Here is a 21,683-nt window from a genome sequence, read left to right on the forward strand (position 1 = left end):
ATACAGTTGAATATATGAATCTTTTCTTATTTGCCATAACTCTGTTTCCAAATAAGGTCATGTTCTGCGACACTGAAGGTTAGGATTTAACGCATCTCTTGGGGGGACACAATTCAACCATAATAAGTACCATTTATTAAAATATCCTTTTCTGCCTGTGACTTGGGGTATCTTCTTTTTTTTTAATCATATATTAGTGTTAAATTTCCATATATACATGAGCCCTTTTCTGGAGTTTTATTCTACTCCATTGACTTATTTGTTTATATACTAATACCAGAATATTTTAATTTTAGTAGCTTTATAGCCCCCCTCTTTTTTTTTTTTTTGCAAAAATGTCCTCTTAATGATTGTGCCATGAAAGTCAAAAGCAAAATCAAAGACATTGTATCACACAATTAAAAAATCTATTCAGTAAAATTATGCCTGCCAACTTAACATTTGATTTATTCTTTGTTCAAAGGATTTAAAAAGAGTTGCATTTGCGGCCTACTCTAAATATAAGCTAAAACAAACTTTTTCATAATTTGTCATTTCTTTTTAAATATGAAGATAACAAATATTCATTTCTTTCCATCTTCTTATATGGCTTCACTTCATGAATTTTTTTGATATCAGTTTGGTCTCTTTCATAACAAAGATGTTTCCTTCCCTCTGTCCCCAGTTCTAGGCACTGTAGAGTGCCCCAGTCCAGCCCCAAAGTTCCAATGCAGGGGTCTTCCCTCAGGCAATCCCTCTGGTGCCTAGTGGTCTCCTTAGGCACCGCCTGTGGGACTTGGGATTTGATAGCATCTTTCCTAGAGACCAAACAGTTTGACATGTGAAGCCTCAGAGCACTGACCGTGCAGGTTCCCATTAATATGATGGCTGGGTCATTGCTGGGCAAGACTCAGAGGCAAGACACAGCTGTTCTGACTCAAATGTAGGCTTGTGCAGGAAACAGTTCTGTGTCAAACAGGAGACACAAGTAGTGTCTTTGCCATAGTTCTGAGCTGGGACTGCATAGTACACTGAATTCTAACCTTACAAAAATCATTCTTCCCTCCTTTCTCTCCTTGGGGGCTCTGTTCTATCTCTTCTTGACCCTAGAAGTTGCTTTTATCTTCTCCTGACATCCTGAGAGCTGCCTGAAATATTCTCCCACCACTCTGCCAAGGGTAGCCTCCCTAAATTTCTACATACATCCCATGGATAGGGTGTTAGCTTTAGTGTCTTAAAAGAAAAGGGACAAAAATTAGATTGAGTTTTAAAGAGAGATTACATTTTCTTTTCTTTGGAATATAGTTTTCCAGCATTTCTTATTTTTTTTTTTTTTCATTCAGGCATAGTTGATTTACAGTATTTGTTTCAGGTATACACCATAGCGATTTAAAGCTTTAAAACTAACACTCCGTTTATAATTATTATCAAATGTTGGCTATATTCACTGTGCTGTACAGTAATCCTTGTAGCGTATTTATTTTATACATAGTAGTTTGTACCTCTTAATCCCATATCCCTATCTTGCTCCTCTCTGCTTCCTTCTCACCACTGATAACCACTAGTTTGTGCTCTTTGTGAGTCTGTTACTTACTTTCTTGTTATATTCACTAGTTTATTTTTTAATTCCACATATACATGATAATGTACAGTATTTGTCTTTCTCTGCCTGACTTCTTTCACTTTAGCATAATACCATCCAGGTCCATCCATGTTGTTGCAAGTGGAAAATGTTCATTCTTTCATGGCTGAGTAGTACCCCATTGTATGTATGTACATCTTCTTTATTGCTTCATCTGTTGGTAGACACTTAGATTGCTTCCGTATCTTGGCTGTTATAATACTCCTGTGAACACTGGGGTACATGTATCTTTTCAAGTTAGTGTTTTCGTTTTCTTCAGGTATATACCCAGGAGTGGAATTGCTGGGTTATATATATACGATAGCTCTATTTTTAGATTTGTGAGGGGCCTCCATACTGTTTACCAGAGAAGGAAATGGCACCCCACTCCAGTGTTCTTGCCTGGAGAATCCCAGGGACGGGGAGCCTGGTGGGCTGCTGTCTCTGGGGTCGCACAGAGTCGGACACGACGGAAGCGACTCAGCAGCAGCAGCAGCAGACTGTTTTCCACAGTGGCTGCACCAACTGACCTTCCCACCAACCATGTACATCTGTTCTCTTTTCTCCACATCCTATTCAACATGTGTTATTTGTGGTCTTTTTATGATACCTGTTCTGACAGGTATGAGGTAATATTTCACTGTGGTTTTGATTTGCATTTCTCTGGTGATTAGTTATGTTGACCATATTTTCATGTGCCTTTTGGCCATCGACATCTACATCTTTGGAAAAATGTCTGTTAGGTCTCCTGCCCACTGAGTTGCATGAGCTGTTTATGTATTTTTAATATTAACCCCTTATCAGTCATATCATTTGCAAGTATTTTCTCCTAAGTCAGTAGGTTGTCTTTTTGTTTAATCAGTGGTTTCCTTTGCTGTGCAAAAGCTTTTCAATTAGGTCCCATTTATTTATTTTTGCTTTTGCTTCCTTTGCCATAGGAGACAGATCCAGAAAAGTATGTCTACAATTTATGTTAAGAATGTTCTGCCTATGTTTTCCTCTAGGGGTTTTATGGTTCTGGCCTTACATTTAGGTCTTTAATCAGTTTTCATTTATTTTGTACATGGTGTGCAAAAATATTCTAACTTCATTTTTTTACATGTAGCTGTCCAGTTTTCCTGCCACCACTTTTTTACAATACAAATATAGTTAATTTACAATATTGTGTTTTATGTATATAGCAAAATAATTCTGTTTTATTTACATATGTATATTTATACATATAGCTGTTGTTCAGTCACTAATTCTGACATGTCAGACTCTTTGCAATCCCGTGGACTGCAGCATGCCAGGTTCCCCTGTCCTCCCGTCTCTTGGAGTTTGTTCAGATTCATGCCCATTGATCTCGTTTAGGATTGACTGGTTTGATCTGTCCTCCAGCACCACAATTCAAAAGCATAAATTCTTCAGTGCTCAGCCTTATTTTCAGTCCAACTCTCATATCTGTACATGACTCCTAGAAAAAAACATAGCTTTGACTATACAGACCTTTGTCAGCAAAGTGATGTCTCTGCTTTTTAATATTCTGTCTAGATATGTCATTGCTTTCCTTCCAAGGAGTGTCTTTTAATTTCATGGCTGCAGACACCATCTACAGTGATTTTGGAACCCAAGAAAGTAAAATCAGTCACTGCTTCAACATTTTCTCCTTATATTTGCCATGAAGTGATATGACTAGATGCCATGAACTTAGTTTCTTAAATGTTGAGTTTCAAGCCACCTTTTTCACTCTCCTCGTTTACCATCGTCAAAAGGTTCCTCTTCACTTTCTGCCATTAGAGTGATATTATTTGCATGTCTGAGTTTGCTGATATTTCCCCAGCAATCTTCATTCCAGTTTCATCCAGCCTGGCATTTTTCATGTTGTACTCTGCATGTAAATTAAATAAGCAGGGTGACAATATACAGCCTTGATGTACTCCTTTCCCAATTTTGAACCAGTCTTGTTCCATGTAAGATTCTAACTGTTGCTTCTTGACTCGCATACAGGTTTCTTAGGAGATAGGTAAGGTGGCCTGGTATTCCCATCTCTTCAAGAATTTCCCACAGTTTGTTGTGACCCACGCAGTCAAGGCTTTAGAATAGTCAATGAAGCAAAACTGTATATTTTTCTGAAATTCCCTTGCTTCCTCTATGAGCCAAAGAATGCTGGCAATTTGATCTCTGGTTGCTCTGCCTTTTCAAAACCCACTACATCTGGAAGTTCTCAGTTTATGTACAGCTGGAGCCTAGCTTGAAGGATTTTGAGCATAACCTTCAGTTCAGTTCAGAGCATAACCTTACTAGCATGCAAAATGAGCGAAATTGTCTGGCAGTTTGAACATTGTTTGGCACTGCCCTTATTTGGGATTGGAATGAAAGTTGACCTTTTCCAGTCCTGTGGCCACTGCTGAGTCTTCCAAATTTGCTGACATATTGAATGCAGCACTTTCACAGCATCATGTTTTAGGATTTGAAATAGCTCAGCTGGAATTCTATCACCTCCACTAGCTTAGTTCGTATTAATGCTTCCGAAGACCCACTTGACTTCACATTCCACAAAGTCTGGCTCTAGGTGAGTAACCACACCATCATGGTTATCCAGGTCATTAAGATCTTTTTTGTATAGTCTATGTATTCTTGCCACCTCTTCTTAATCTCTTCTGCTTCTGTTACTTCTTCCTTACAATTTTTGTCCTTTATTGTGCCTATCCTTGCATGAAATGTTCCCTTGATATCTCTGGTTTTCTTGAACAGATCTCTAGTCTTTCCCATCCTGTTGTTTCCCTCTATTTCTTTGCATTGTTCATTTAAGAAGGCCTTCTTATCTCTTCTTGTTACTCTCTGGAATTCTGCATTCAGTTGGGTATATCTTTCCTTTTCTCCTTTGCCTTTTGCTTCTCTTCTTTCCTCAGCTATTTGTAAGGCCTCCTCAGACAACCACTTTGCCTTCTTGCATTTCTTTTTCTTGGGGATGGTTTTGGTCATTGCCTCCTGTACAATGTTATGAACCTTCATCCATAATTCTTCAGGGACTATGTCTACCAGACCTAATCCTTTGAATCTATTCATCACCTCCACTGTATAATCATAAGGGATTTGACTTAGGTCATACCTGAATAGCCTAGTGGTTTTCCTTACTGGCCTCAGTTTAAGCCTGAATTTTACAATAAGGAGCTCATGATCTGAGCCACATTCAGCTCCAGGTCCTGTTTATATTTATTTAACTACAATCAATATTTTATAATAACCTGTAAGGGAAAATAATATATACATATGTATATATATATATATATACTTATTATATTTAAGAAAGTACAGAGGAGTCTGGCAGGCTGCAATCTCACAAAGAGTCAGACATGACTGAAGCAACTTAGCATACATGCATGCATGTACATATATATATTCGTGTGTGTATATATATATATTTATATAAGAATGTATATATATATATGTATATACATTTATTTCCCTTATAGGTTATTATAAAATAGCCTATGATTATTAACTACAATACTATGATTATAGTTTCCTGTGCTATTATCTATTTTATATGTAGTACTGTTTGTTGCTATTCCCAAACTCAACTTTTCATTCTTAAGTATGATATTAGCTATGGACTTATCATTGTTGTTGTTTAGTCACTAAGTCATGTCTGACTCTTTGCAACCCCGTGGACTTGGCCTGCCAGGATCCTCTCATATATGGCATTTTTAATGTTGAGATATGTTTCCTCATTTGTCACTTTCTGGAGAGTTTTATCTTAAATATTGAGTTTTGTCAAAACCCTTTTCTGCATTTATTGAGATGATCGTATAATTTTTATTCTTCAGTTTATTAATGTGGTATATCACCTTGATTGATTTGCAGATATTGAACCTTCCTTTCATCCCTGGAATAAATCCCAGTTGATCATGGTGTATGTCTTTTTAATGTATTGTTTAATTATCATATGTATAGTATGTTTTAATATCTGGTTGAGCCAGCTACCCTCAGTGCCTTTTTTCCCCTAGTACTTTACTTGATTATTTATTTTCCTTGTGAATTTCGAGACGAACTGTTTAGATCCAGAACATAACTCTGGCATGTTACTCTGCTTGCATCTTGAGTGTAGCAGCGTATAGTATTCAATCCAACATCCACTGCAGAAGGAAAGACCTATAGAAGGAGTGTGTGGATTGAGGAACACAAATGCTTTTCATGAAGGAATGGACGACTGATGTTCAGTTGTATCAGGGAAGGAATGACTATTACATTTAATACTATTGCTACTGTGTTAATTTATACATTATACTCCGTTGGTAAGAACGTTGTTGTTAATGCCGTATTATTTTTTGATACAAGCTAAATATTAAGTTTTTGCTGTGCTTCTTCATATGAATTATTGTGAACTGTAATTTACAGATAAGAATTATTTACCATGTAGGAATCTCTGCTGCTGCTGCTGCTAAGTCGCTTCAGTCATGTCCGACTCTGTGTGACCCCACAGACAGCAGCCCACCAGGCTCCCCCGTCCCTGGGATTCTCCAGGCAAGAACATTGGAGTGGGTTGCCATTTCCTTCTCCAATGCATGAAAGTGAAAAGTGAAAGTGAAGTCGCTCAGTCGTGTCCGACTCTTAGTGACCCCATGGACTGCAGCCCACCAGGCTCCTCCGTCCATGGGAATCTCTAGGTTATGATAATTGTATGTAGCATTGTATTGAAGAATAATCTTCCATTAGTAAGCCAGTTGCAGATTTAAAGCATTGTCCCTCAGTGCTGTATGTATGTTTTACAGAGGCCTTTAGAATTACAGAATACAGGAACTGGAAGACATGTGAAAACTGAAGTCCAGATATATCATTAGTGCCAGTGCCCAATCTGGGCCTCAGATCCACCGCTCTCAGCTGCTTTCTACTCAGATAACCATCTGAACTTCAGTGGCCCTCACTGACGGCATCATCATGGTTTTCTGTCCTCTCACCAACAGCCTTCACTCTGTATCTGCTTGTCTCCAAGTTTTATTTTTCTTTCCCTAACAGCATATTACTTAAAATTCTGTTGGCAACAATTAATATGAATTCCAGTCAAGTAGTCATTGGATATGTACTGCCCTCTGGGTGGAGTATAATTTGGACTACATAGTTTCTTTTGTCTGAGGGCACTCCCTACGGTATTCCTAACTATGGAATATGCTGCCTTCCAAACCCAAAGAGGCCTGTGAGGTATTGTACTTCCTTCTTTGTGGTGGGAATGTGACATGCAATAATTTGTCCTTTATTTTAAACCTACTCCAGACTATTGGATCCCCCTAAAATTGTTACTGATGTGGCAGGTCCCTTAATCTTTAAAGAGTTTTTTCTTATTCTCAGGGATGTATGTGTCACAGATGTGCAGCATACTTACTACTTCTTAGTTAGACTGTTTGAAATGATCAATAAGCGAACATATATGATATTCTATAGAATGTCCAGATGGCCCAGGTTTCTTTGGACTAATTTATGACATAGAGTAGAAAAGCCAGTACAGACTGGACAGACTGTCAGGGTAAGCTGTTTTCCTTCCCATGAAAGTGAACTTCAGTTCAGTAGCTCAGTCATGTCCAAGTCTTTGCCACACCATGGACTATAGCACATCAGGCTTCCCTGTCCATCACCAACTCCCGGAGCTTACTCAAACTTATGTCCATTGAGTCGGTGATGCCATCCAACCATCTCATCCTCTGCCATCCCCTTCTCCTCCTGCCTTCAATCTTTCCCAGGATCAGGGTCTTTTCTATCAGGCATTTGGCATCAGGTGGCCAAATTATTGGAGCTTCACCTTCAACATTAGTCCTTCCAAAGAATATTCAGGACCGACTTCCTTTAGGATTGACTGGTTGGATCTCCTTGCAGTCCAAGAGACTCTCAAGAGTCTTCTCCAACACCACAGTTCAAAAGCATCAATTCTTCAGCACTCAACTTCCTTTATAGTTCGACTCTCACATCCATACATGACCACTGGAAAAAAACATAGCTTTGACTAGACGGACCTATGTTGGCAAAGTAATGTCTCTGTTTTTTAGAATGCTGTCTGTGTTGGTCATAGCTTTCTTCCAAGGAGCAAGCATCTTTTAATTTCATGGCTGGAGTCACTATCTGCAGTGATCTTGGAGCCCAAAAAACTAATGTCTGTCACTGTTTCCATTGTTTCCCCATCTATTTGCCATGAAGTGATGGGACCGGATGCCATGATCTTAGTTTTCTGAATGTTGAGCTTTAAGCCAACTTTTTCACTCCTCTTTCACTTTCATCAAGAGGCTCTTTAGTTCTTCTTCACTTTCTGCCATAAGGGTGGTATCATCTGCATATCTGAGGTTATTGATATTTCTCCTGGCAATCTTGATTCCAGCTTGTGCTTCATCCAGTCCAGCATTTCTCATGATGTACTCTGCATATAATTTAAATAGCAGGGTGACAATATACAGCCTTGATGTACTCCTTTCCCGATTTGAAATCAGTCTGTTGTTCCATGTCTAGTTCTAACTGTTCCTTCTTAACCTGCGTACAGATTTCTCAGGAGGCAGGTAAAGTGGATTGGTATTCCCGTCTCTTGAAGAATTTTCCAGTTTGTTGTGGTCCACACAGTCAAAGGCTTTGGCATAGTCAATGAAGCAAAAGTAGATGTTTTTCTGGAATTCTCTTGCTTTTTCAATGATCCAACGAATGTTGGCAATTTGATCTCTGGTTCCTCTGCCTTTCTAAATTAAGCTTGAAGATCTGGAAGTTTACAGTTCACAAACTTTTAAAGCCTAGCTTGGAGAATTTTGAGCACTATTTTGCTAGCATGTAAGATGAGTGCAACTGTGTAGTAGTTTGTGCATTCTTTGGCATTGCCTTTCTTTGGGATTGGAATGAAAACTGACCTTTTCCAGTCCACTGGCCACTGCCGATTTTTCCAAATTTGCTGGCATATTGAGTGCAGCACTTTCACAGCATCATCTTTTAGGATTTGAAATAACTCAACTGAATTTCATCACCTCCACTAGCTTTGTTCGTACTGATGCTTCCTAAGGGCCACTTGACTTCACATTCCAGGATGTCTCACTCTAGGAGAGTGATCACACCACCATGGTTATCTGGGTCATGGAGATCTTTTTTGTACAGTTCTTCTGTGTATTCTTGCCACCTGTTCTTAATATCTTCTGCTTCTGTTAGGTCCATACCATTTCTGTCCTTTATTGTACCCAGCTTTGCATGAAATGTTCCCTTGGTATCTCTGATTTTCTTGAAGAGGTCTCTAAATCTTTCCCATTCTCTTGTTTTCCTCTATTTCTTTGCACTGATCACTAAGGAAGACTTTCTTATCTCTCCATGCTGAACTCTACATTTAAATGGATATATCTTTCCTTTTCTCCTTTGCCTTTAACTTCTTTTCTTTTCTCAGCTATTTGTAAGGCCTCCTCAGACAACCATTTTGCCTTTTTGCATTTCTTTTTCTTGGGGATGGTCTTGATCACTGCCTCCTGTACAATATCACAATCCTCTGTCCATAGTTCTTCAGGCACTCTATCAGATCTAATCCCTTGAATCTATTTGTCACTTCCACTGTATAATCGTAAGGGATTTGATTTAGGTCATACCTGAATGGTCTAGTGGTTTTCCCTACTTTCTTCAATTTAAGTCTGAATTTGGCAATAAGGAGTTCATGATCTGTGCCACAGTCAGCTCCTGGTCTTATTTTTGCTGACTGTATAGAGCTTCTCCATCTTTGGCTGCAAAGAATATAATCAGTCTGATTTTGGTGTTGACCATCTGGTGATGTCCACATATAGAGTCTTCTCTTGTGTTATTGGAAGAGGGTTTTCCTATGACTAGTGCGTTCTCTCAGAGAAGGCAATGGCACCCCACCCCAGTACTCTTGCCTGGAAAATCCCATGGATGGAGGAGCCTGGTGGGCTGCAGTCCATGGGGTCTCGAAGAGTCAGACACGACTGAGCGACTTCACTTTCACTTTTCACTTTCATGCATTGGAGAAGGAAATGGCAACCCACTCCGGTGTTCTTGCCTGGAGAATCCCAGGGACGGGGGAGCCTGGTGGGCTGGCGTCTGTGGGGTCACACAGAGTCAGACACGACTGAAGCGACTTAGCAGCAGAAGCAGCAGCAATGCATTCTCTTGGCAAAACTCTGTTAGTCTTTGCCCTGCTTCATTTTGTACTCCAAGGCCAAATTTGCCTGTTATTCCAGATATCTCTTGGCTTCCTACTTTTGCATTCCATACCCTATAATGAAAAGGATGTCTTTTTTGGGTGTTAGTTCTAGAAGGTTTTGTAGGTCTTCATAGAACCGTTCAACTTCAGCTTTTTCAGCATTTCTGGTTGGGGCATAGACTTGGATTACTGTGATACTGAGTGGTTTATCTTGGAAATGAACAGGGATAATTCTATTGTTGTTGAGATTGCATCTAAGTACTGCTTTTTCCCTCTAAATACTTCTTCAGCTATTACATATCTATTGGTATGTAATCTTTTCATCTTCACCCAATTTTAAATATGTTCTAATTTTTTTATTTTAATTACTTCTCAGTTCCATGAATTATTTGGAAGAGTATTTTTAATTTCTAAAATTTTACATCCTTTTGGGTAATCTTTTATTATTGATTTCTAATAGTAGTACTTTGTGGTCTCCATATCAGTTTAATAGTTTGATACCTTTAGGCCTAATATATATTCAATTTTTGTAAATATTTCAAGTGTGCTTCAAAACAAGGGGTATTCTTTAACTGCTGATTTGAGTTCTATAAAATCTATATAGGCTTACTAATTTTTTGTCCATTTAGTCAATTACTGAAAGTAATGTGTTACAATCTCTTTCTCACTGTATTTGTGAGCTTGTCAATTATTCTTTGTAATTTTATTCATTTTTGATTTATTTATTTTGAGGATTTATCAGGTGTCTACAATTTCTGAACTGGTGTATCTTTCTGGTGAATTTTTACTTTTATATTATGTAGCATAAGGGAGTGAGTTTGAGCACTTCGGGGCTGAGCAAAGATAACGTTGTGGCCATGAGGTGGCAGTAGCTGCACACGAGCTGTTCTGGCACTACTCGATAGGTCTGCAAGTTGGGAAAGGCCCTAGTACCACCCAGAGCTTTAAGGCATCAGGCCCCCTTCAAGAAGGGAAGGAGGGCAAGCATACTGGGGGGAAAAGGCATCAGAGACAGAGGTTTTTTGTCTAGGGGGCTTATGTATTATGTTACTCAGCAGCACATCAGGAGTCTCTGAGTTAGAGAGTTCCAAAGCAAAGAGGCAGCTTAGAGTCTTTGTTGCCCAAAGGCTTATTTCATCTTTGGCAAGCAGATTTTGGACAGTTTCACAGGTTATAAAAAGTAGGCAAGCTCTAAATGGCTAAAAATTGTTTGTTTGGATTATGTTTAAAACAAGTAGATGGGTGAAATTTTGGTTTGGTGCCAGCGGCTTTTGAGCTAGTGGGTCACAACCTACTCTGAAGAAATAAACCACCCATGGGCCAATATACAGAGGCCACCTTTGCTTCATAAACATAACATATGATAGCTTTCTTTATCCCTTTTTTTGGTTATCATTGTTTATTGTATTTTACTTTTTTATTAGTATTATATTATTTGGCAAAGTTTGTTTATAATGGTCTGCTATCTTACTATTTATTTATTATTCAAACTGCTCTAATAAGAATTTTACTTTATTCTTTGCTTCCACTTACCCAAAACTTCTCTGGGTAAGGTCATAAAGTGACCTTCATGACATCAAATCCAATTAATGTTTTAAAACTTTAAAAGCTTTCTTATTTTATATGCACATGTTTAATTGATATAATTTGAAAATGAGATCTCATACATGAAATTTTTTTTTCTATTTGCTTATTCTTTCCTCTCTCCTCTTCCCTTTCCCACCCAAATTCCCATCTTTACCTACCCTCTCTAGATAAAAGATATCATCTACTTTCAGTTCAGTCGCTCAGTCTGCCTGACTCTCTGCGACCCCATGGACTGCAGCACTTGTCCATCACCGACTCCCAGAACTTACTCAGACCCACGTCCATTGAGCCGCTGGTGCCATCCAACCATCTTATCTTCCATTGTCCCCTTCTCCTCCTGCCTTCAAGCTTTCCCAGCATCAGGGTCATTTTTAATGAGTCAATTCTTTGCATCAGGTGGCCAAAGTATTGGAGCTTCAGCATCAGTCCTTCCAATGAATATTCAGGACTGATCTCCTTTAGGATTGACTGGTTGGATCTCCTTGCAGTCCAAGGGGCTCTCAAGTGTCTTCTCCAACACCACAGTTCAAAAGCATCAGTTCTTCGGTGTTCAACTTTCTTTATGGTCCAACTCTCACATCCATAAATGACTACTGGAAAACCATAGCTTTGACTAGATGGACCTTTGTTGGTAAAGTAATCTCTCTGTTTTGATACATCATTTTCATTTTTCTTCATGCTATAAATCATATGCAAACATATATACATACACACACAACCCAAAATAAGAGTATATAATATACATATTAATATATATCCCATCACTACTGCATAGAAATACTACATCAACTAATATAGCTCTAATATGTATTTTCCCTTAAGATCAATGTTGCAATAAAATATATATATATATATGGACAAATATACTGTTTTTATTTCTGTAGGATTGCTGTGACAAAGAATATATTTCCTCCTAAAAGACTGTCACAATCTGTACTTCTTACTGCTCATATATGAGAATACTTGGTCCCTCCTGGAAAATTCCCACCAGCGATGGGTATTGCTCCTCTTTACATGTGACTACCTATCTACTGGGGTATAAAATGACAGTCTTCTAGAGCTTTATTTGTATTTTCCTGATCACTAGTGAGTTTGAGCATAATTTTATATATCTTGTTCATTTGGACTTATTCTTCTACGGTTGTATCTTTGTATTTGCCCATGGTTTTGTTTGCCTTTTTTTTTTTTTTTGCCCATTTTTCAGTGCTCTATAATACATGTTATCATTACATATTACATAATCCAGAGCAATATAGATATTAACTCTTTGTAACCTACATTGCAGTTTCCTCCATGTTTATTATGTATAATTGATATTTGACTTTACCTCTTTTGTCACAAAAAATTGTTAATTTTTGCCACTTAGGTTTCCCTATCTTTAGTCTCTTTTCTTCTTCCCCACCCCCAACTCTCTTTCTAAAATAATAAAAAATATTTTTTTTGTTTTTGGCCATGCCCTCTGACTTGTGGGATCTTAGTTCCCCAACCAGGGGTTGAACTAAGGGCTCTGGCAGTGAGAGCACTGAGTTCTCACCCCTGGACTGCCAGGGAATTCCCAGTAATTATTTTTAAAATAATTTTATATCACATCAAAGCTTTTAATGAAAATTAGGAGTCCAGTGTTGTTTTCTGTTTGAATTAAAGCACCATATTCATCATATGTTAAATTTTCACCTCAATTCTTTTCTACCAATCTAGTTTATTCTTATTTAATGCAGTTATTTTTCTTACCATATTGACTTGATTCCAATGACTGTAGTATATGCTGATATCTGGTGAGTAAAGTTTCTCTCATATTGTTTGTTTTTGTAGAATTTTCTGACTATTCCAAATGAATCTTAAGATAGTTTAATCCAATTTAAAAATACTCATAATTCTAATGTGTTCTATTCAATTAACTTTAAGAGATTTGTATTTTTACAGTAGTGTTTTTTAGTATGTTTAAATTTTGTTCAGTATCTTATAGTAACATTTTTATAGGTTATTTTTTTCTTATAAGTATTGTACTTTTCTGAGCAAATTTATTCTACCTTTTGGGCTTTTTTGCTATTGTGAATGAAATATTTCTCCCATTAGCACTTCTGAGTGCTTATTGCTATTAAATTTTGTATATTCATCTGGTTTCTGAGTACTTTACTCAAAATCCCTCTCTAATTCTGTCTTTTCCAAGCTCTGGCATTTCCTAGGCATATAAAATCATATCAACAGTCACTGGATCCTCCAAAATACTCTTTAATAATTGACAGTAACCATTCCAGTTAGTTCCTGATTTTAATTGAAACAGCTTACAATTTTAAATAATTGCAGTTTTCATAAATACTCTTCATTGTTTTAGGCAGTTTCCTTCGATTTCTGTTTTACTCAAGAATCTTCATTAGGAATGGCTACTAAATCTTAGTAACGTGCCTTTCACCATCTATCGATATGATCATGGAGCTGAAGCTTCAGTACTGGGGCCACCTGATGCAAAGAGCCAACTCATTGGAAAAGACAGTGATGCTAAGAAAGATTGAAGGCAGGAGGAGAAGGGGATGATAGAGGACAAGATGTTTGGATGGCATCACCAACTCAATGGACATGAGTTTGAGCAAGCTCCGGGAGTTGGTGAAGGACAGGGAAACCTGGCGTGCTGCAGTCCATGGGATCGCAAAGAGTCAGACACGACTGAGTGACTGAACAACAACAAATATGATCATGTTTTTGCTTCTTTAATCATCTGGGTAACTGTTTCTGTTAATTGTTGTTCAGTTGCTAAGTCGTGTCCGACTCTCTGCGACCTCATGGACTGTGCATACCAGGCTTCTCTGACCTTCACTATCTCCTGGAGTTTGCTCAAATTCATATCCATTGAGTCAGTGATGCTATCTAACCATCTCATCCCCTGCCACCCCTTTCTCCTTTTGCCTTCAGTCTTTCCCAGCATCAGGGTCTTTTCTAGGGATTCTGCTCTTCACATCAGGTGGCCAGAGTATTGGAGCTTCAGCTTCAGCATCAGTCCTTTCAATGAATATTCAAGTTTGATTTCCTTTAGGATTGACTGGTTGGATCTCCTTGCAGTCCAGGGAACTCTCAAGAGTCTTCTCCAGCACCATGGTTCAAAAGCATCAATTCTTTGGTGCTCAGTTTTTTTTATGGTCCAACCCTAACATCCATTCATGACTTCTGGGAAACCAGCTTTGTCGGCAAAGTGATGTCCTTGCTTTTCAACACGCTGTCTAGGTTTGACATAGCTTTCCTTCCAAGGAACAAGTGTCTTTTAATTATGGCTGCAGTCACCATCCACAGGGATTTGGGGGCTCAAGAAAATAAAATCTGTCACTGCTTCCTCTGTTTTCCCTTTCTATTTGCGAAGTGATGGAACTGGATGCCATGATCTTACTTTTTTGACTGTTGAATTTTAAGCCAGCTTTTTCACTCTCTTCTTTTACCCTCAAGAGGCTCTTTAGTTCCTCTTCATTTTCTGCCATTAGAGTGATATCATCTGCATGTCTGAGTTTGTTGATATTTCCCTGGCAATCGTCATTCCAGCTTATGTGTTCATCCAGCCCAGGACTTCTCATGATGTACTCTGCATATAAATTAAATAAGCAGGATGACAGTATACAGCCTTGATGTACTTACTCCTTTCCCAATTTTGAACCAGTCCATTGTTCCATGTAAGATTCTAACTGTTGCTTCTTGACCTGCATACAGATACCTCAGGAGACAGGTAAGGTGGCCTGGTATTCCCATCTCTTTAAGAATTTTCCATAGTTTGTTGTGATCCACACAGTCAAAGGCTTTAGAATAGTCAATGATGCAAAACCATGTATTTTTCTGAAATTCCCTTGCTTTCTCTATGATCCAATGTATGTTGGCAATTCAATCTCTGGTTCCTCTGCCTTTTCAAAACCCAACTTGTACACCTAGAAGTTCTCGGTTCACATACTGCTGAAGCCTAGCTTGAAGGATTTTGAGCATAACCTTACTAGCATGCAAAATGAGCAAAATTGTCTGGTTATTTTAACATTCTTTGGCACTGTCCTCCTTTGGGATTGGAATGAAAACTAATCTCTTCCAGTCCTGTGACCACTGCTGAGTTTTCCAAATTTGCTGACATATTGAGTGCAGCACTTTCACAGCATCATGTTTTAGGATTTGAAATAGCTCAGCTGGAATTCTGTCACTTCCACTAGCTTTGTTTGTAGTAATGCTTCCTAAGGAAGGCCCATTTGACTTCACACTCAAGGATGTCTGGCTCTAGGTAAGTGACCACAGTATCCTGGTTATCCCAGTCATTAGGACAAATAGATTCAGAGGATTTGATCTGGTAGACAGAGGACCTGAAGAACTATGGACAGAGGTTCATAACATTGTACGGGAGGCAGTGAGTGACCAAAACCATTCCAAAGAAAAAGAAGTGCAATAAGGCAAAGTAGTTGTCTGAGGATGCTTTATAAATAGCTGAGGAAAGAAGACAAGCAAAAAAGCAAAGGAGAAAGGGAAAGATATACCCAACTGAATGCAGAGTTCCAGAGAATAGCAAGGAGAGATGAAAAGGCCTTCTTCAATGAACAATGCAAAGAAATAGAGGAAAGCAATAGAATGGGAAAGATTAGAGATCTCTTTAAGAAAATTGGAGGTATCAAGGCAACATTTCACCTCAGGATGGGCACAATAAAGAACAGAAACATTAAGAACCTAACAAAAGCAGAGGAGATTAAAAAGAAGTGACAAGATTGTATTAATAGATGTGCTGAAATCAAAACACTCTTGAATTCCTGGAATACAATCCTTTTTGCCATCGTGATTTTTTTTTTAACAGTGCGACACTTTTGTTTGGGCTTCCCTAGTAGCTCAGCTGGTAAAGAATCCACCTGCAGTGCAGGAGACCTGGGTTTGATCCCTGGGTTGGGAAGATCCCCTGGAGGAGGGCGTGGCAACCCTCTACAGTATTCTTGCCTGGAGAATTCCCATGGACAGAGGAGCCAGGTGGGCTACAGTCCATGGGGTGGTAAAAAGTCAGACACAAATGAGTGACTAAGCACAGCACACCTTTATTTAGAATTTTCATCCATATGTATAGATGAGATTGGTCTTTTTTTGGGGGGGGGGCTTCTGTTTCTTTACCAATTTTTTATATTAATATTATACTAGCTGTATGAATTGGAGAAGGAAATGGCAGCCCACTGCACTATTCTTGCCTAGAGAATCCTGTGGACAGAAGAGCCTGGTGGGCTGCTGTCTATGGGTCGCACAGAGTCGGACAGTTTGCAGCCACAGCAGCAGCAGCTGTATGAAATGAGTTGAAGAGTTGTTCCTTTTTGAAGAAATTTGGGATACTTTAAATCACATTAGAATCATCTCTTTGCAAACCTGCTGCTGCTGCTAAGTCACTTCAGTCGTGTCTGACTCTGTGCGACCCCAGAGACGGCAGCCCACCAGGCTCCCCCGTCCCTGGGATTCTCCAGGCAAAAACACTGGAGTGGGTTGCCATTTCCTTCTCCAATGCATGAAAGTGAAAAGTGAAAGTGAAGTCGCTCAGTCGTGTCCGACTCCTAGCGACCCCATGGACTGCAGCCTACCAGGCTCCTCCGTCCATGGGATTTTACAGGCAAGTACTGGAGTGTGTTGCCATTGCAAACCTGGAACTTTTAAAATTAGGATTTTAAAATTTGCTTCTTTCATTCATATCTGAAAATTGGTCTATTAACATGTAGAATTTTATCTTGGGTCGCTTTTGATCTTTTATGTTTTACTAGGAAATTATCCATTTCCTCTAGATTTTCCAGTGTGTTGCTACACAGTTGCATGCAAAATTTTAAAGTGAATGTACTTCTGCGTTCATCTTATTTCCCTTCATGGCAGCAGCATCTTGTTAAAGACGCTGTACTTCTGTCTTAAATTATTGAAGGGATGTTATTGATTCTTATCTTTAGTGTGATTAATGCAGAGGAATTTATGATGGATACTAATGGAAAATTACAGGAAATTTGAGAATTTAGTGAACGTTGACATTTTAATTTTCAATTACAAGGTTCATCTCTGTAATTATGAAATTTACTACTCTTTTCCCATTTCTATATTATTTTGGAAAATTACAGCTTTATAATAAACATCAGTAACTTGTAAATATTGTGGCTGGTTTATTTGACAACAGTGTTTTAAGAGAACAGAGTCACAGAATATACTTTTTGTAAGCAAGAATCAAGGATTCAAGCCAAAGGAAACTTAGAAAGTGATGTCCTTTCTGGCAGAGATAATGCCTCTCGGAACAGATTTTCAGTGTCCTTCAAAACCATAAATGGAATTCCCTGGAGGTCCAGTGGTTACGACTCTGTACTTCCACTGTGGGGGTCATGGGTTCAATCCCTGGTCAGGGAACTAAGATCCTGTATGCCATATGGCCAAAACACACACACACACACACACACACACACATTTATATATATATATATAAACCTAGTAGAAAATTGCACAATAGTACTGCTAGTAAGTAATATGGTCTACTTTTTATATAAAACTAATGCTTGCTTCAACATAACCTCCAAACAAATTGGATTTCTGCGAAAGATAATAGATGTCTCTCTGAACATGATACCATGAGCTTCCAGTAAAAAGTTACTGTGACAACTAAATCATAATCTCAGATGACGCAGCATAGCTAAAACAGAGCAACAGCCCTGAGTCTTCTACAGTCCTATCTCTGGTGCAAAGGGACTATGTGGTCAGTAAGGCAGTCACAGAACTACAGCTGAATGACTTTAAACATGACTTGTCATCCTCCCTAAGGTGGAGGAGGTTATCTAACTTGATTTATGTGGTTTAAATCAGTGTTCCTTTAGTTTTTCTCATATTTTAGCAAATTAAATTATGTAGTGAATTAATAATTAAACCTGAAACATGTTTCAACTGAATGAAAAACTGCCTATGAGAAAGCCTCCAAATATCAAGGAATGAGTCAAGGTATTTCCTGCATAAACTTTCCACCTGGATACCACTTTAAGCACTCAGCTTTTAACTGTATGAAGTAGAAATTGGTATAACCAAACAAAACACAAATCCTACCTTCTTACATACCTTAAACTACTTCAGTTCAGTTCAGTCGCTCAGTCGTGTCCAACTCTTTGTGACCCCATGAACCGCAGCACGCCAGGCCTCCCTGTCTATCACCAGTTCCCGGAGTCCACCCAAACCCATGTCCATTGAGTCAGTGATGCCATCCAACCATCTCATCCTCTGCTGCCCACTTCTCCTCCTGCTCTCAATCTTTCCCAGCATCAGGGTCTTTTCCAATGAGTCAGCTCTTCACATCAGGTGGCCAAAGTATTGGAGTCTCAGCTTCAACATCAGTCCTTCCAATGAACACCCAGGACTGATCTCCTTTAGGATGGACTGGTTGGATCTCCTTGCAGTACAAGGGACTCTCAAGAGTCTTCTCCAACACCACAGTTCAAAAGCATCATTCTTCGGCACTCAGCTTTCTTTACAGTCCAACTCTCACATCCATACATGACCACTAGAAAAGCCATAGCCTTGACTAGATGGACCTTTGTTGGCAAAGTAATGTCTCTGCTTTTTAATACGCTATCTAGGTTGGTCATAACTTTCCTTCCAAGGAGTAAGCGTCTTTTAATTTCATGGCTGCAATCACCATCTGCAGTGATTTGGAGCCCAGAAAAATAAAAGTCAGCCACTGTTTCCACTGTTTCCCCAGTTGCCAACATCCGCTGGATCATGGAAAAAGCAAGCGAGTTCCAGAAAAACATCTATTTCTGTTTTATTGACTATGCCAAAGCCTTTGACTGTGTGGATCACAACAAACTGGAAAATTCTTCAAGAGATGGGAATACCAGACCACCTGATCTGCCTCCTGAGAAATCTGTATGCAGGTCAGGAAGCAACAGTTAGAACTGGACATGGAACAACAGACTGGTTCCAAATAGGAAAAGGAGTACGTCAAGGCTGTATATTGTCACCCTGCTTATTTAACTTATATGCAGAGTACATCATGAGAAACACTGTTCTGGAGGAAGCACAAGCTGGAGTCAAGATTGCCAGGAGAAATATCAGTAACCTCAGATATGCAGATGACACCACCATCTTGATACAAATCCATCATTAAACATCACTTGTGTAATTGGACCACAGTGATGCTCTTAGGCACTGTGTTGTGGAGGACCCTACTTGAAGTTTTCTCAAGTTGCTACACTTTTACTGTTCACATTAAATTTATTTTTTGGTTCCCTCCCCTGCTGTCAGCTGTCACATTATTTACCTGACTCTAGAAGGACCCTGTCGATACTTGTGATTTGTTCAGGAGCAGAAATCAGATAAATAAACTTGTTAGAATTAGAGGTGAAGTAATAACAAGCCAGGGCTTCCCAGGTGGCGCTAGTGATAAAGAACCTGCCTGCCAGCATGGGAAATGTGAGTTTGATACCTGGATCCAGAAGATCCCCTGGAGGAAGGCATGGCAAACCACTCCAGTATTCTTGCCAGGAGAATCCCATGGACAGAGGAGCCTGGTGGGCTACAGTCCATGGAGCTGCAAAGAGTCAGACACGACTGAGTGACTTAGGACAGCACAAGAACAGGCAGACGCTGAAGTCGGGGATCTGCGAGCACTTCTAAACAAAGTCTATAAGCCTAGTAAGAGCTCTCCTGATCTTCTCAGGATTGGTGATGCTCCACAACTGAATTCTAAACAAGTAAAGGCAGTTAGATGTTTCTGGTAAGTAGTAAATAAAATACCTATCATAATTTAAGAACCCTGTTTAAAAAAATTTAAAACTCTCTTTGCAAGGTAATAGCATGTTTCTAATGCAAGACTGTAGGATTACAGTAAGGAAGACAGAACTATATAGATCAGCAGCTGGCTTAATTAGCTTGCCATAAACTTATTAACAAATTAGGTTACAAAATACAAAAGCAATTTAATGAATCATCATATGAAACATTGAACCCAAAACTGAATTGTAATGTGCTTTTCATAATGTAACTTGCTTAATCACCTGTAAGAATGAATCACTAATACCTCAAGTCCTGCTCAACAGTTTTGGATACTTATTTATGTAATGGTGGTGCTCACGTCTGAGTAAGGCAATGACTGACTGGTTTCCTGGGTAAGGAGCAGTAGTCCTCAAAATGATTATAATGTGACAGTAACAATATGGCTGTTTCTAGAATGTTCTAGGAACCCAAGATATGTATTTCAAGAGCTAAGGTATCCTCCATTGTATCAATTTACATGTAATTAGATTTCAATTAGATGTCAATTTTTTAAGACAGACATGATAGAATTCTGTGAACTTACAAGAGGAAATGATAGCAACTGGTAACACTGCTTATGTAAAGAAGTAATTAAAATAACAGCTTACTACCAGCCCAGGGCTTCTGAAGGAGTTGCACATGTGGGAAAATATTTGGGTGCAAATGTAGGGAGGAAAAAACCGTACTCAAGAGTATTACCTTCTTTTTTTTTCTTCTCCACATTTTCAATTGTTAAAATTGGTTAAAGAAAGAAATGGCCTAGAAAAGAAATGACTGTTTCTTTCTTTAACCAATTTTAACAACAGAAAATGTGGGGAGGAAAAAAATCTTATTCGAGAGTGTAACCTTCTTATTTTTGGAGTATTAGGATTACCTTTTATGAGATGAAAAAAGTTCAATTTTTTAAAATCTTCCTACCTAACAATTTTAACATTGGTAGTTTCATTCTAGTCTCCACATTTGGAGAAAATTTGACCTTCTCTTGTAAGATCTAAGAATGACAACTACTAGAACATGTACAAAACCATGTTGCTCTGATCTGCAGTGAACAGTTTTCAAGAAAAGCATTATGGACCAGGCTATGCAGAGTCTCAGTGAGGAGTGTTTTCCCCAAGTCTTGTGATCAACTGTGGAAAAATAACTGGTTAATCTGACAGTTGAAACCTCAGACGGGTGTTAAGAAAAAGGTCTTAGGGAAAAAATACCAAAAGTGAGAGCAATGTCGTATTTCTTCCTACTCACAGCAGAAGAAAGAGCAACAATTTTGTACATACACCTTGTAAAACTTCTCAAAACCATACCTACATTTCTAACCCTAACTTAAAAATTCCTGCTGTTGTTCACCAGAAACTCAAGATCACCTAAATCGACAGAAGCTTTGATATTAAATGTGATAAACTCTTCATAAAGATCCAGGTATCATGCTTAGTGCAGTGTTGTTACATAAGTACACAGTAACTATTAGCTTTGATGATTATTGGAAGAATTAAGTATGACTGCCTCCTGAACCGTCTTCATATATAAAGAAAGCACAGTGGACTGACGGATAGCTATTAATATAAGAATTGTAATATGAAATTAAATTGCCTCAGGCTA

This window comes from Bos indicus x Bos taurus, chromosome 6, assembly GCF_003369695.1.
Source record: "Bos indicus x Bos taurus breed Angus x Brahman F1 hybrid chromosome 6, Bos_hybrid_MaternalHap_v2.0, whole genome shotgun sequence".
In the NCBI taxonomy this organism is placed as follows: Eukaryota; Metazoa; Chordata; class Mammalia; order Artiodactyla; family Bovidae; genus Bos; species Bos indicus x Bos taurus.